Consider the following 11,965-nt stretch of genomic DNA (forward strand, 5'->3'; position numbering starts at 1 on the left):
GTCAGTGGGACATCAGTGCTATTAAGAAACAGAAGATAGGTTCATGGAGCTGGAAGGATGAGCAGCACAGTTCCCGGCACATTGCACACAAAAAATAGTAACTCATTATTCTTCCTAATGGGCTCTTGTCTGCATTGGCCATCCCGAGGTCCACTGTGTGCACAGAAGACTGGGGAGCGGGATGTAGAGAAATCAGGAGCTGACTTCAGGGGAAATTACTTCACGTACCTTTGCTCATTGGCCACATGAACACTTTACTACACCTCAATTTCCAGAAGACTCACGAGTGCTTCAGCTGTGAACTCAGGGGATGAAGTGTAGAAAGCTTTCAGGACAGATAATAATCGTGTGGCAAGGCTTCCTTCCCTCAAACCAGGCAGCTAGGGACATGACTCATGTGCTTTGTTCTTTATATGAATTTTAAGGTGTATTACAAGTAGACTACCCTTAGTTCTCAAATCGTCTCACATGCTAGTGATGAGAACTACTTGTGAAACTGAATAAGAACTGTAATTCAGTTTTAAATGTGGAACTGTCTAGTTTGGAGGCAGTGGGTAAGCCTGAGGCCTACGGCCGATGGTTTCTGAACAATAGGGCCAGCTGCTTTTCGAGTTCTGATTTTCAGGGTTCAGCAGACTCGACCTCTCGAAAGGCTACTACCACTCAGGTTCTCTCCATAAGGGGTGGGTGATCTCCGTGCCGTTCCTCATGGTACTTCTGAAGGCAGTCACCGCTTCATATGGACAGGATCAATTTCTGGCTACTTTCTTCCCAAGAAGACTCATTCCCAGATTCATTGCTTCCAAGGCACCAAACAGCTTTTCCTTCAGCCTCTTCTGTTTTGTTTCGGCATTTGCCCAACTAGATGGTATGATCCTTCGGCGAGGAGCTCCATCTTCTCTCCTTGTCCCACTCATCAAAGGTAACCACTCTTTGTAGAGTGGGTGTCCTTGCAAACCCCTCCTGGGCCCTTCCCGCCCCATCTCATCTGGGGTGTTTGAAGAACACCAGTGAGCCCTGATGCTCCCTTACCTGATTGCTTTATTTCCATTATTCCAAATGAATGTGGTTGTATCAAATCAGAGCTTCCTGAACTTGCCCAGTGACGGGAATTAGTGGCATGCGTATGAGAATAATGAACTCCATGACCTTCTTCAGTAGAGTAATTCAACAAACATCTGTCCTGGGCCTGCTTGGGGCCAAGTTCTAACAACTTAGGGTGAACAATAGGGACTCAGGTTGATGGTGTTCAAGGAAGAGCGGTTCGGGAGGAGGGTATGTTGAAAGCTTTGGATAGGAGGTGGGCAGAGGGTACAGAATGTTGAAGAGCCCAACCTGGCTCTCCATGTGCTCGAGTCTGGGCCTGCTGCATGGGCAGTGCCTGTGGGTCAGCTCAGAGTAGAGAGGCTTCTGTCTTGCAGGAGAGAGTGATAAATTATTGCTGGCTATTTCTGTTCCAGTCCTGACTGTTCTTTTAAAACTCTATGCATTAATTTGGCTACTGTCAAATGATTGGCACCAGAATTCATGCTGAGCAATTTACCCTCAGGGGCTGGGGCCCTCGGGCCATTTGTAAAGGCCCTTTCCCACTTGCAGTGAACTTGCAAATGCCAAGGACTAGGTTCAACCAAATGGAGAATTGTTTCAGCACAGTTGGGCATTTGACTCTCTTTGTGACAGAAAGTAGTCCTGATCTCCCAGTTTCCAAGGACCTCAGAATTTTAATTTGTAACTTTTCTGTTTATTTGTATTAAAAATAGATCTTTCTGCTCAAAACACTGTCAGACTGAAATCACTAATTTCAGATCCCTCTGTGGCAAAGGAAATGGGCCTGGGGAAGTTGGCAGACGTGAGGCTGCTTGGCTGGGTTTGCTTCTCCCAGGCTTTGGAGGTGCCCGTCAGGTGATTGTGGCTGGCTGCTCTATCCAGGGACATGAGGTTTAGAGGGGGAGAGGTCCTGGCAATGAGATGTGCCTTTGAACTCTGCTCTGCTTGGTCTCTCTGAGTCTTACACCTGAATTGGGTTAGTTCTTCTTGTTTTTGTTGTTGTCGTTTTTTGTTTTTTGTTTTTTTTTTTTAAAGATTTTATTTATCCATTTGACAGAGAGAGACACAGCGAGAGAGGAAACACAAGCAGGGGGAGAGGGAGGTGGAGAAGCAGGCTTCCCGCCGAGCAGGGAGCCCCATGCGGGGCTCGATCCCAGGACCCTGGGATCGTGACCTGAGCCGAAGGCAGACGCTTAACGACTGAGCCACCCAGGCGCCCCTGTTGTCGTTTTTTAAACAAGTTGGTTTTTAAGCTGCTCATTAAATAAAAGGCACTGGAGGCCATTGCTCTCCCTTCTTGCCTTTGTTCCACAGATAGAAGCATCTTCTTTGCTTTTAGAGAAATTCTCCTCCTTCCTGAACGGCGATGAGAAATGGACATGCTATGGGCACTCAGGTGGATCCCCCCAGCATCCAGCAGCGTCCCCAGAGAACGCCTCCAAGTAGGGGTGACTTCCAAAGTGCCATTTTCTTCCTGTTAGCCAGCAAGCTCTAACTTGTCCAAATAACCGTATTTACGGAGATGACCTTCTGTCTCACATGCATATTATCCAGCCATGTTAGTATATTTACAAAAGGCTCCTTCCTCAAAGTCAAGACACACGCCCTTCACCATGTGCAGGGCTTGAAATTTGTCCGAGGGGGCCTCAATTAGGGCTTCTGTTCTGTACTTAAGCCTCCACCGAACACCCTTCTGCTGGACAGTCCATCTGTTTCCAGTAGTGCTCTGTAAGAGCTATGGGTCTGCTTGGCTAATCTAAGGTTGCAAGGTATTTCCACCCTGGCAACAATACAAGCGTTTGAAGCCACGGAGGCCAGTCTGGTGTTTTCATGAGCATCCTGTTTTGAGGTTTTGTAGACAATGTAGAAGGCAGGAGCTACTATTGGGCCACTTCTCCCTTTTCATTTTGTTCAGCAAGGAGAGGTCGCAGTCGGTCGTACCAGAACTGTCCCTCCTTGGTGGGTGGTGGGGCACAGGACACACCGTCTCCCTGATTCTCAGACTCCTTCTCTGGAGAAGGAGGTGGCTCTTCGAGCCCTCCTGGACCTTGAACTCTAGGATTTGCTTTCCGTTTATCGTCCAAAATGTCCAGAAACTTCCTGCCATTGCCGGTTGATGCACGAGTACTTTACAAGAATTGCTTGCAACAAATATAGTTTCCAAATATATTTGTATTTTAACTGTTAGGTGATTTGTCTGTAAGATGCGGAAGACTTTATGTTTTACATGATAATTCTTCTCTCCCTTGGTGCCTTCTTCTGTTGCCCGACCTCTTGAATGTTCTTAGAGCACCGATAATATTCTTATTATATCCGAAGCTTACAAAAGTCAGTATGTAGAGTCCTGAAATTGAGCAGAGTAGGAAAGGACACAGATGATTTACAGAAGAAGTACATATGCTAAAAAGAAAAAGAAAAGAAAGAAAAGAAAAGAAGAGAAAAAATTTCGAATTCACCAGTATTGAATTTAGTGACATCTGAGGAGTGACATCTGAGGAATGACATCTCAGAGCTGTAAAGTCCACCCTCTTCCAGGCATAGGGGCAGCAACTGCCCTAAAATCTCCAGGTAGGAAGAACTAAGGTAGATGGAGGGCGAAGGGGGGGGGAATGGAACTTTGGGAAACGATCTGTGAAGTTAGATTGAGTTGGTATGTGTCCAAAGATTGAGCAGAAGACATTGATCAGCCAGCTTAAAGGACAATGACGAGAGGAGGCACTGGTTACCCCTCAGCCCCGCAAAAGAAGAAAGCCATCCTAGGGCACATCTGTGAGGAGGCACGTGAGTCGCACAATGTGGGGTCATGCGTCCAGAGCATAAGGTGGGGCCTCTGCCTGGTCGAGGGGTAAGAGCCAAACTTAGTGCCAGGTGTAAAGGGGAGCAGGGAAGGCCTCCAGGAGGGTGTGATTTGTGTGGGGGAAACCAAGGGATGGCTTTGGCGACTGGGGAGCCAGACGGGTGGGTGTACGGAAGGCAATGCATCACTCGCCCGGGCTTTGGTTCAGTTCATGCTGTGTGTGTGTGTGCGCCTGAGTACGTCTGTGTAGGTGTGTATAAGTGTGTGTAGGGTATACGTACTTTAAAAACAAAACTGCAATCGTACTGATTACTATTTTTTTAACCTTTTATTTTTTCAATTTAACATTCTTTCAGGAGCATTTTCCCTTCCTTAAGCATAGTCGTTTTTTTGTTTTTTAGTTTTTATTTATTTATTTATTTATATTTATATTTTATTTTATTCCAGTGAGCCGACAGTGTAGTATCAGTGGCAGGTATACCATATAATGATTCAGCACTTCCACACAACACCCGGTGCTCCTCACAAAGGATAGTTTTTAATGTCTCTGTTCAAATATTTCTTTCCCAGGAAGACCAGCCGTGACCGGTGTTAAAGAGAAGCCCCTGCCACTCCCTGAACACCCGTTCCACTTAATTTTCTCCTAGTCTCAATCGCTCCCAAATAGACAAACACACATGTAGGTCACGCTCCTCTGTAAGCTGTGGGAAGGTAAGATGCTCCTCTCTTTTGCTCACACCTGTCTCCTCCAGGGCTGGAACTTCGAACTCGCACAGAGTAGGTACTCCATGAATATTTGGTGCTCCCACTGTGTAGCATCGGGTCCAGAATCTGTCAGGAGCTCAAGAAATGTTTGGTGAATGAACCAACTAAGTAGCCAGCAGAGCCGTAGGGGCTTTTGTGCCCCAGGGGCCTGGGCGCCTGTCTCCTAAGCCCTCCAGGGACCGGGGCCAGGGGGGCCAGGTGGCCTCGCCCATGGGGGCCTGTGGGTGGATGGCTGCCACATGAGTCATCGTGGCTACTGAGAACGGCCGGGGAGCTCAGGCAGCCTAATGAAATGGGCTCTTTGCCCCAGGAAGCATTTTGTGGATTCCAGGGATCAGAGGGGACCTTAGTGAAGAAATGGGATTTCATAGTCTTAACCTCAGAGGCGACAAATGTCTTCAAGAGCTTTCTGGGCTGTAACTGATCATGTTGGGAGCAAGAGCACAGTAGCATCTGGCAGAGGACATCTGGAGCGCCGGGAGGGAGGAAGACCGGGCCTAACTGGTTATGTGTGTATCTGGTGGGAGGCTGAAATCTCTGAACCCTGGCTGGAAATCCCGGGGTTGGCAAAGCAGCTGCTCCCTCCCGGGCTGGGAGCCTGGGACGCCGGGCAGGAGAAAGCCGGCCTTCCTTCCCACTTCCTTCCCACGTGCTCTGCCGAAAGTCCCAGTCATTGCTATTTTCCCCGTCGCCCACACATTGCTTGTCTTGGATTTGGGGTCTGTTTGAATGGGAGTTGGTCTGGGTCTGAACGCCCAGAGCAGAGCCCCGTATTTTCCATGGGAACCATTTACCATCACCATGAGTAGCAAAATAGGAAAATGTGCGTTGGGAAGGCCTGTTCGTGGAAGTGTGAGGTTGGGTTACAGGACGTTAGCACTTTTACAAAGAGGGCAGCTTACAGGAATCGTTCCGTGTAAAAAAAATTCCTAGTTTGCAAATCACAAATGAGTCTAGAAGTTCTTGAGCTCTGGGAGGTTAAGCCTACCGGCTGACTTCCTTAGACCGTTTCTGCATGGCCACAGCTCCAATCCAGCCACCAGCTGGTGGCTCCTGGCTCCAAAAGCTTCCCGTGACTGCTTGGAAGCGTTTTACTGGCCACACAGGTCTCCCTGTTCCAGGAAGAAAGCTCCTGGGCACCCAGGCGGGCCTTTCTCTTTTCATCGTACTGGTGTTTGCTGCTCTGAACAGGACACAGGTTGTCTTGTTTCTTGCTGGTTTGGGTGCATTTTAAACCCTGAGGTAGACAGGGTTTCTCGGCTCCCCGTTCACCAGGTCTGGGAGACAGAAGCTGGTGGGAAGAAGTGGGGTTATGGCAAGAACCTACTTGTCACTTTCAGAAGATGCTCAGCTAGCTACTCCTGGCCCCAAGTGAAGGAAATCAGTGTTTATGGGAAGGAATTTGCTCCTGCTGGGAGCATTGAAGCCCTTGTCAGGATCTGGTCAGGAGCCTCTTTTACTCTTTTACACATTTACACATGTGTGTGGGTCCAGATAAAAGGATACTCTGGCAAACCGTAAGCGGAGCCTCACAAACCACTAGTTATCTACCACCTGCTTCACTTACCTTCCAATAAATAACATCTTGTTGCTCTCTTCAAATTGACAGTGAAAGTCATAAATGTCAGGCCCCAGGGCTTGATGATTCAAAAGATGTCACCTACCTGGTTCCTGAATCCTGTCTGAGACTGGGCATATTTGGGATCGAAGGTTACCAACCCGTGCACAGAGCTTGGCACCTTGACCTTGAATGGAGTCCCTACAGAGATTTTCCCTTAAGCCTGGCTCCTAAACTTGGCTGCACTAGGGGGGGACAGATGAAATTAAGGATGCCCAGTCAAATTTGAATTCAAATAAGCAACGAATAACTCTTTAGTGGAAGTATGTCTTATGCAGTGTTTGGGACATACTTCTACTAAAAAACGTATGTGTTCTCTGATATTCAAATTTCACTGGGCCTCTTATACTTTATTTGCTAGACTCGGAAATTGTTGGCTTAACGCTGGAATCATCTGGACGTTTTGGAAAATACTGATGTCTGGGTCTCACCCCCAAAATTCTAATTTAGTTGGTTTTGACTGGACCTGAACATAGGAGATTTTAACAGCTTCTCTACTGATTTTAATACGCAGAAAGAGTTGACTGCCACTGTGTTAACACAGTGGCTTCTAAACTGTTCTCAGCTTTGCAGGGGCACCTGGGTGGCTCCGTTGGTTAAGCATCTGTCTCTTAATTTTGGCTCAGGCCCTGATCTCAGGGTCCTGGGATGGAGCCTTGTGTGGGGCTCTGTATTCAGCAAGGAGTCTGCTTTTTTTTTTTTAAGATTTTATTTATTTATTTATTTATTTATTTGAGAGCGAGAGAGAATGAGAGTGAGCACAATCAGGGAGAGCGGCAGGCAGAGGGAGAAGCAGGCTCCCCACTGAGCAGGGAATCCAATACAGGACTCGATCCCATGACCCCGGGATCAGGACCCGATCCCACGACCCCGGGATCAGGACCCGAGCCGAAGGCAGACGCTTAACCAACTGAGCCACCCAGGCGCCCCGGGGAGTCTGTTTAAGGATTTCTCTCCCTCTGCCCCTCCCTCCCATTTGTGCTTTCCCTCTCGCATGTTCTCTCTCTCTCAAATAAATAAATAAATCTTAAAAAAAATTAAACTGTCTCAGCTTTACAAAGCTTCACACGTTTTTTTCATCTTAATGCTCTATGTTCCCTTAATAGTCTGCTTTACTTAATCCAATATTGTTGGCTAGTCAACCACCCTGAGCCTCAGTGCGCTCAGCTGTGAATAGGGGCATGGAACCAGGTTAACCCCTGACCCTCAACATTACCCATCAAGTGGCTCCTACGTGCAGAGAAGAAGGACCTGTATGTATCCGAAAAGACCTAAAGCCACTGGCCACCAGCAAGAAAACATTTTTGAGCTCTCATGATTTAATCTTCAAAATCCCTGTGAATTTTGTGTTTTCCTCTTTGTTAGATATCTGTGAGTCTTAATATAAAAATAACGAATTGTTTTCCCTTTACAACGTTCACGTAAGATCGACAGCAAAGGAAGGCGGATTCTGTTTACCCCACAATGTTGTGGGCCTCCTGGCTCACCAGCGAGATCTCCCAGAGTGAGCACATCCTGAGGTCATGCTCCTGTGTGCTATGGAGTCGGTTCACTGATTTCATCGAGACACAGTTACCACCTCTCCACACTTGGAGAAATACAGAACTGGGTGTTAGGCACAGTTGAACTTGCTACTGACTCAGGTCTCCTTCTGACTTCGTAACAGAGAAGATGAACAGAAACAGGCTTTAAAAATGGCCCCAAACTTAGAAACATCCTGAGACTTCATCGATGCAAGGCCAGGTAAGTAAATCATGGCATTTCACGTGTGGAATTCTGTGTAAGCAGTAAAAAGAATGAGTTACATTTATTTATTTATTTATTTATTATTTATTTATTTATTTATTTATTTATTTATTTTTGGTGTTGACCTGGAAGGATGCTCATTCCTTATAGTTGGTGAAGAAAGCAGATTATAGGATAATCTAGCCTGGATAGTAATTAGAGAGATAAGTTGGGTAGGTTGGGGGTAGAGGGGACTATTCCATTTGCTAGACTCATTATAGTGCATCGCTGGGGAGTTGGTTGAAATGCAGAAGCTCAGGCCTTACCCCAGAACTCCCAGTTGAAATCTGTTGTTTAACAAGCCTCTTAGGTGTTTAGAATACACATGCAATTTTGTGAAGCACTTCTTTAGACAACTCTGGGTTGAGAAAAGTGTCACAACTGCTCTGTATTGCTTTTGCAGCACATGAATGAAATTAAAATTTTTTTGAAAATATGTTTGTAGGGTTCAGTATATAGTGTTTATGGTAACTTGTTATTTTAATCCACGCACGTTTCTACCACCTGTGCTATTTCTCCGCGAAGGACGAAAGGCAGGATGGACCTGAGTCTGCCACACACATTCTGCATCCGGCGGTTTCTCTGACTTACGTTGGTTCATGTTCTGAAACACCACCCTGTGTCTGCACATCCCCACAGGACCAGGCCTGAGCGTGACCGCCTGTGTCTGCATGTCACTCAGGGCCACGGTGGCCATGTACCAGGGCACAGAGCCTGGCGTGGAGAACAGTCAGCCCTTCCGTGAGCTGACCATATTTGCTGAGTGGTAGAGAAGCTTTGCAGAGTTTGGTCTGGTCAGTTAGGAAACTGGCTAGACCGGGGAAATGCTATGGTTTCAGGAATTGTAAATAACGTTGAACAGATCCCTTCTTCTAGCAGTTTCTAAAGCAGTCTGTCATAGACTCCTCGGTGCCTTGGGAGGAATATTCAGTGGAGAACGAAGTAAGGCTCTGTTGGTTTTGCTAACGGGATAAACAGTTCTCCTCTGACTTGCAGACTGGCAACAGCCCCACTGGACGCCCTCACTCCACATTTCACTGTCCTACAAACCATCCTATGGGAAGGTTGCGCATGCTGGAGATAGGGCCACAAGGTGGGATCAGAAAATCTGTGAACCCGAGTCTCTGGCAGGAACTTCACTTTTAAAGGAGAAGAGGGCTAGCTAAACAGAATAATGAACTATTACAAAAGGACCCCGGGGCTGTCTCTTTTGAGACGCCTGAAAGCCAACTCTAGACTTACCCCAATGGCGCACAGGATTCCTTGGGCCCAGTGAGAAACCATCCGACGGGATCACTGGGGATTAATGGAGTGTTACCAGCTCACAGAGTTAAAAGTGTGCCTGGGTGTAATTAGCAGAATGAAGGATGGAAGCTTCACCTCCATTGGGAGAAAAATGGTGGCCCTGGACGACCTAGTCTTGCTGCTCCTGCTGGTCTGACAAAGATGAATGGGAGGACAAGTTCTGCTTTGATGAGACCTAATGAAGTGATGTCTGCATTTTACTAAGGTCGTATGCAAACACTTCACCCTTGCCAGAAACCAATGTGTAAACACAGCCGCCGAAGAAACACAGATCCTAGGAATGACCAGTCTGTTGACACTTGAAAACACCACATGGACACTCCCCCCCCCCCCCCACTGAGAGCCGCTGTTCTCTCTGATTCTGCAGCATTTATTTTTACCCCATGGTTTATAATCTGAACGTTCTTCGTTTAAACCCAAAGGCTCTTTTAGTATCAAAGGGTTGTATTTCCTCTGTTGTCTTCTGGTTAATTGCCTGGAAATGAGCCATGCTTTCTAAAGCGTGAAAACTAATGGGCATCATCTTGCCATTGTGTGACCCAAGTGTTTTTGCAGAGAAGAGAGGCACCGAATGGAGAAAGTATCACTGGGGACATCTGCTGGCTCTCGCCCCATGAGAGTATCTGGTAGGGTTTCGTTGGGATGTAGAGTTGCTGACCTGAATCTGGTAGGGACTGAAAAATGAAATCAATTCAGTCCTCATCTCTTACAGGTGAGTTCCCTAGACACCAGGCTGTTCCCATGTCCCTGCCCAAGATGTCCCCCATCCCTGGAGTACCCTGCTCCTTCCTCTTTGTCAGGTTCCCCCAATCTGGACACCTCTGTCCAAAAGGTTTCTGTTATCCTCATAATACTTGGGCGCCCCAGCCAGTAACGTCGCATTTAAAGAAAAAGTGGCCTAGCAGGCAACAAAATCATGAGAGGCAATTTTCATCTTTGTATTTCATAAAATACCCAAAGCTGAGTGTGATGGGGGTGGGGGTGGGGACAAAGAAATAGCCGTGTTTCTTTAAAATCTCTTTTCGTTCCTCTCCTCGCTCTTAGTATCTTTCACTTGGATTTCATCTCTGTCATTTCAGTCGCAGCTCCCAGTGAAAACATTTCCCAAATGTGGCCTAATAATCCCTCTACTTTGTGGTTTTTACAGCGTGTGGGCTGGGGAGCCAGCCTGCCTGTGTTCCAATCTCTGTCTTCTCATTTGTAGTTGTGTGTTCCTGGTAAGTTACTTAGTCCTTTCCCACAGCTGTAAAACAGGGACAAAGTTCATGTGAGTTCATACATGTAAAGTACTCAGAATCATGCCTGGCACCTAGTGGGGGCTAGGTGTGTCTTTACTGCTATCATCATCCATTTCGCCTCTGTCCAGTCTACTCTTTCCAACAACTAGTAGGACTCTTTCTTTCTAAAACACAATCCATCAGCCACTCCCCTTTGCTCTTTTCTGCCTGCCCAATACCCCAGGGCGGGGAATGAGGAGGAAGAGAGGCAACGGATCATCTTGTAGCAATACTTTTTCTCCAATACATCGGCGCGCTAAACTTCTAATTATCCTTTAAAACCCAGGCAATGCGGTCTCTGTGACCTCTTTTAATTCTCCAGAGGGAGCTCTTCCTTCCCTTTCCTGAACCACATCTGTACATCTTTCGACGATTGTGCACACCACCCAAGTCAACGGTATCTGCTTGTCTTTCTAATGGCACCATTAAGAGTGAACTCCCTGGAGGGCAGAGCACATGGCTTATCTTTCTATCACAACCACAGTGTTTGGAACATAGAAGGAGCTCAGTCAAGTTGGTTAAACACAATCAAATGAGACCTTCCATTGCTTATGGGGAAGGCAGCGGTGTTACAAACTTGGGGTGGGGGGTGCTACGGAGGATGGTGTCCAAGAAGGCTATGGGGTTGTCTTGCCACCACTCCAGAGGTGCAGAGTACAGAAAACTGCTTCACACTGGGGAAGAGGCGCTCCAGCTTGCAACAATTAGGCTCGGAAGGACTCCTCTCCCTGCACACGAGATTACTGAGTGCTATTGACAGTAAATATGATAATTATCTAATGACATTCGTAAGTGTCTGAGATACTTGGCACAGTGCCTATGGCAACATGGGAGCCATTTTCCATTTATTTCTTGAAATGAATCTGACTCATTTAAAAATAATCACAAGCCAATCAGCACCAACAAAGAAACCATAAGCTGGATAAGCATTTGGTGTCCTCTGCTGCCCCTCTGAGAGTATGGGTATGGAGCTTTCCCGTCCTGTACCTAGGCAAACACTTCCCTCTCTGACGGAATTTGCCTTTTAAGAAGACTAGAGCTTGAGGGAGAGTGAAAACGAGGCCTCTTTGGAGGCTCAGGTGTTAGAGAGCAAAGCTTCTAATTAAAATTAGACTGGAACAAGCCAGCATGGAAGCTACAGTGGGGACACCTGAGTCCTGCCACGCTCCCCTACCCACTTTGTGTTGGGAGAAGGCAATGCCCTGGGGGCAGACACACTGGTGGTGCTGAAAAGAAGGTGGTGATGACCAGTGAGCATTGCCTGGTCTTCCTGTGTCAAGGTCCGGGACGACTGCTGGTGCTGGGAAGTGCTTCAGGTGCTGGGACGGGACTCTCGCTAAGGTAGACCATGATCAGGCCCACAGGAAGGGT

Source organism: Eumetopias jubatus, unplaced genomic scaffold (genome assembly GCF_037043125.1).
Source record: "Eumetopias jubatus isolate StellerSeaLion01/CBP00866 unplaced genomic scaffold, mEumJub1_p1.0 scaffold_3, whole genome shotgun sequence".
Taxonomy (NCBI): Eukaryota; Metazoa; Chordata; class Mammalia; order Carnivora; family Otariidae; genus Eumetopias; species Eumetopias jubatus.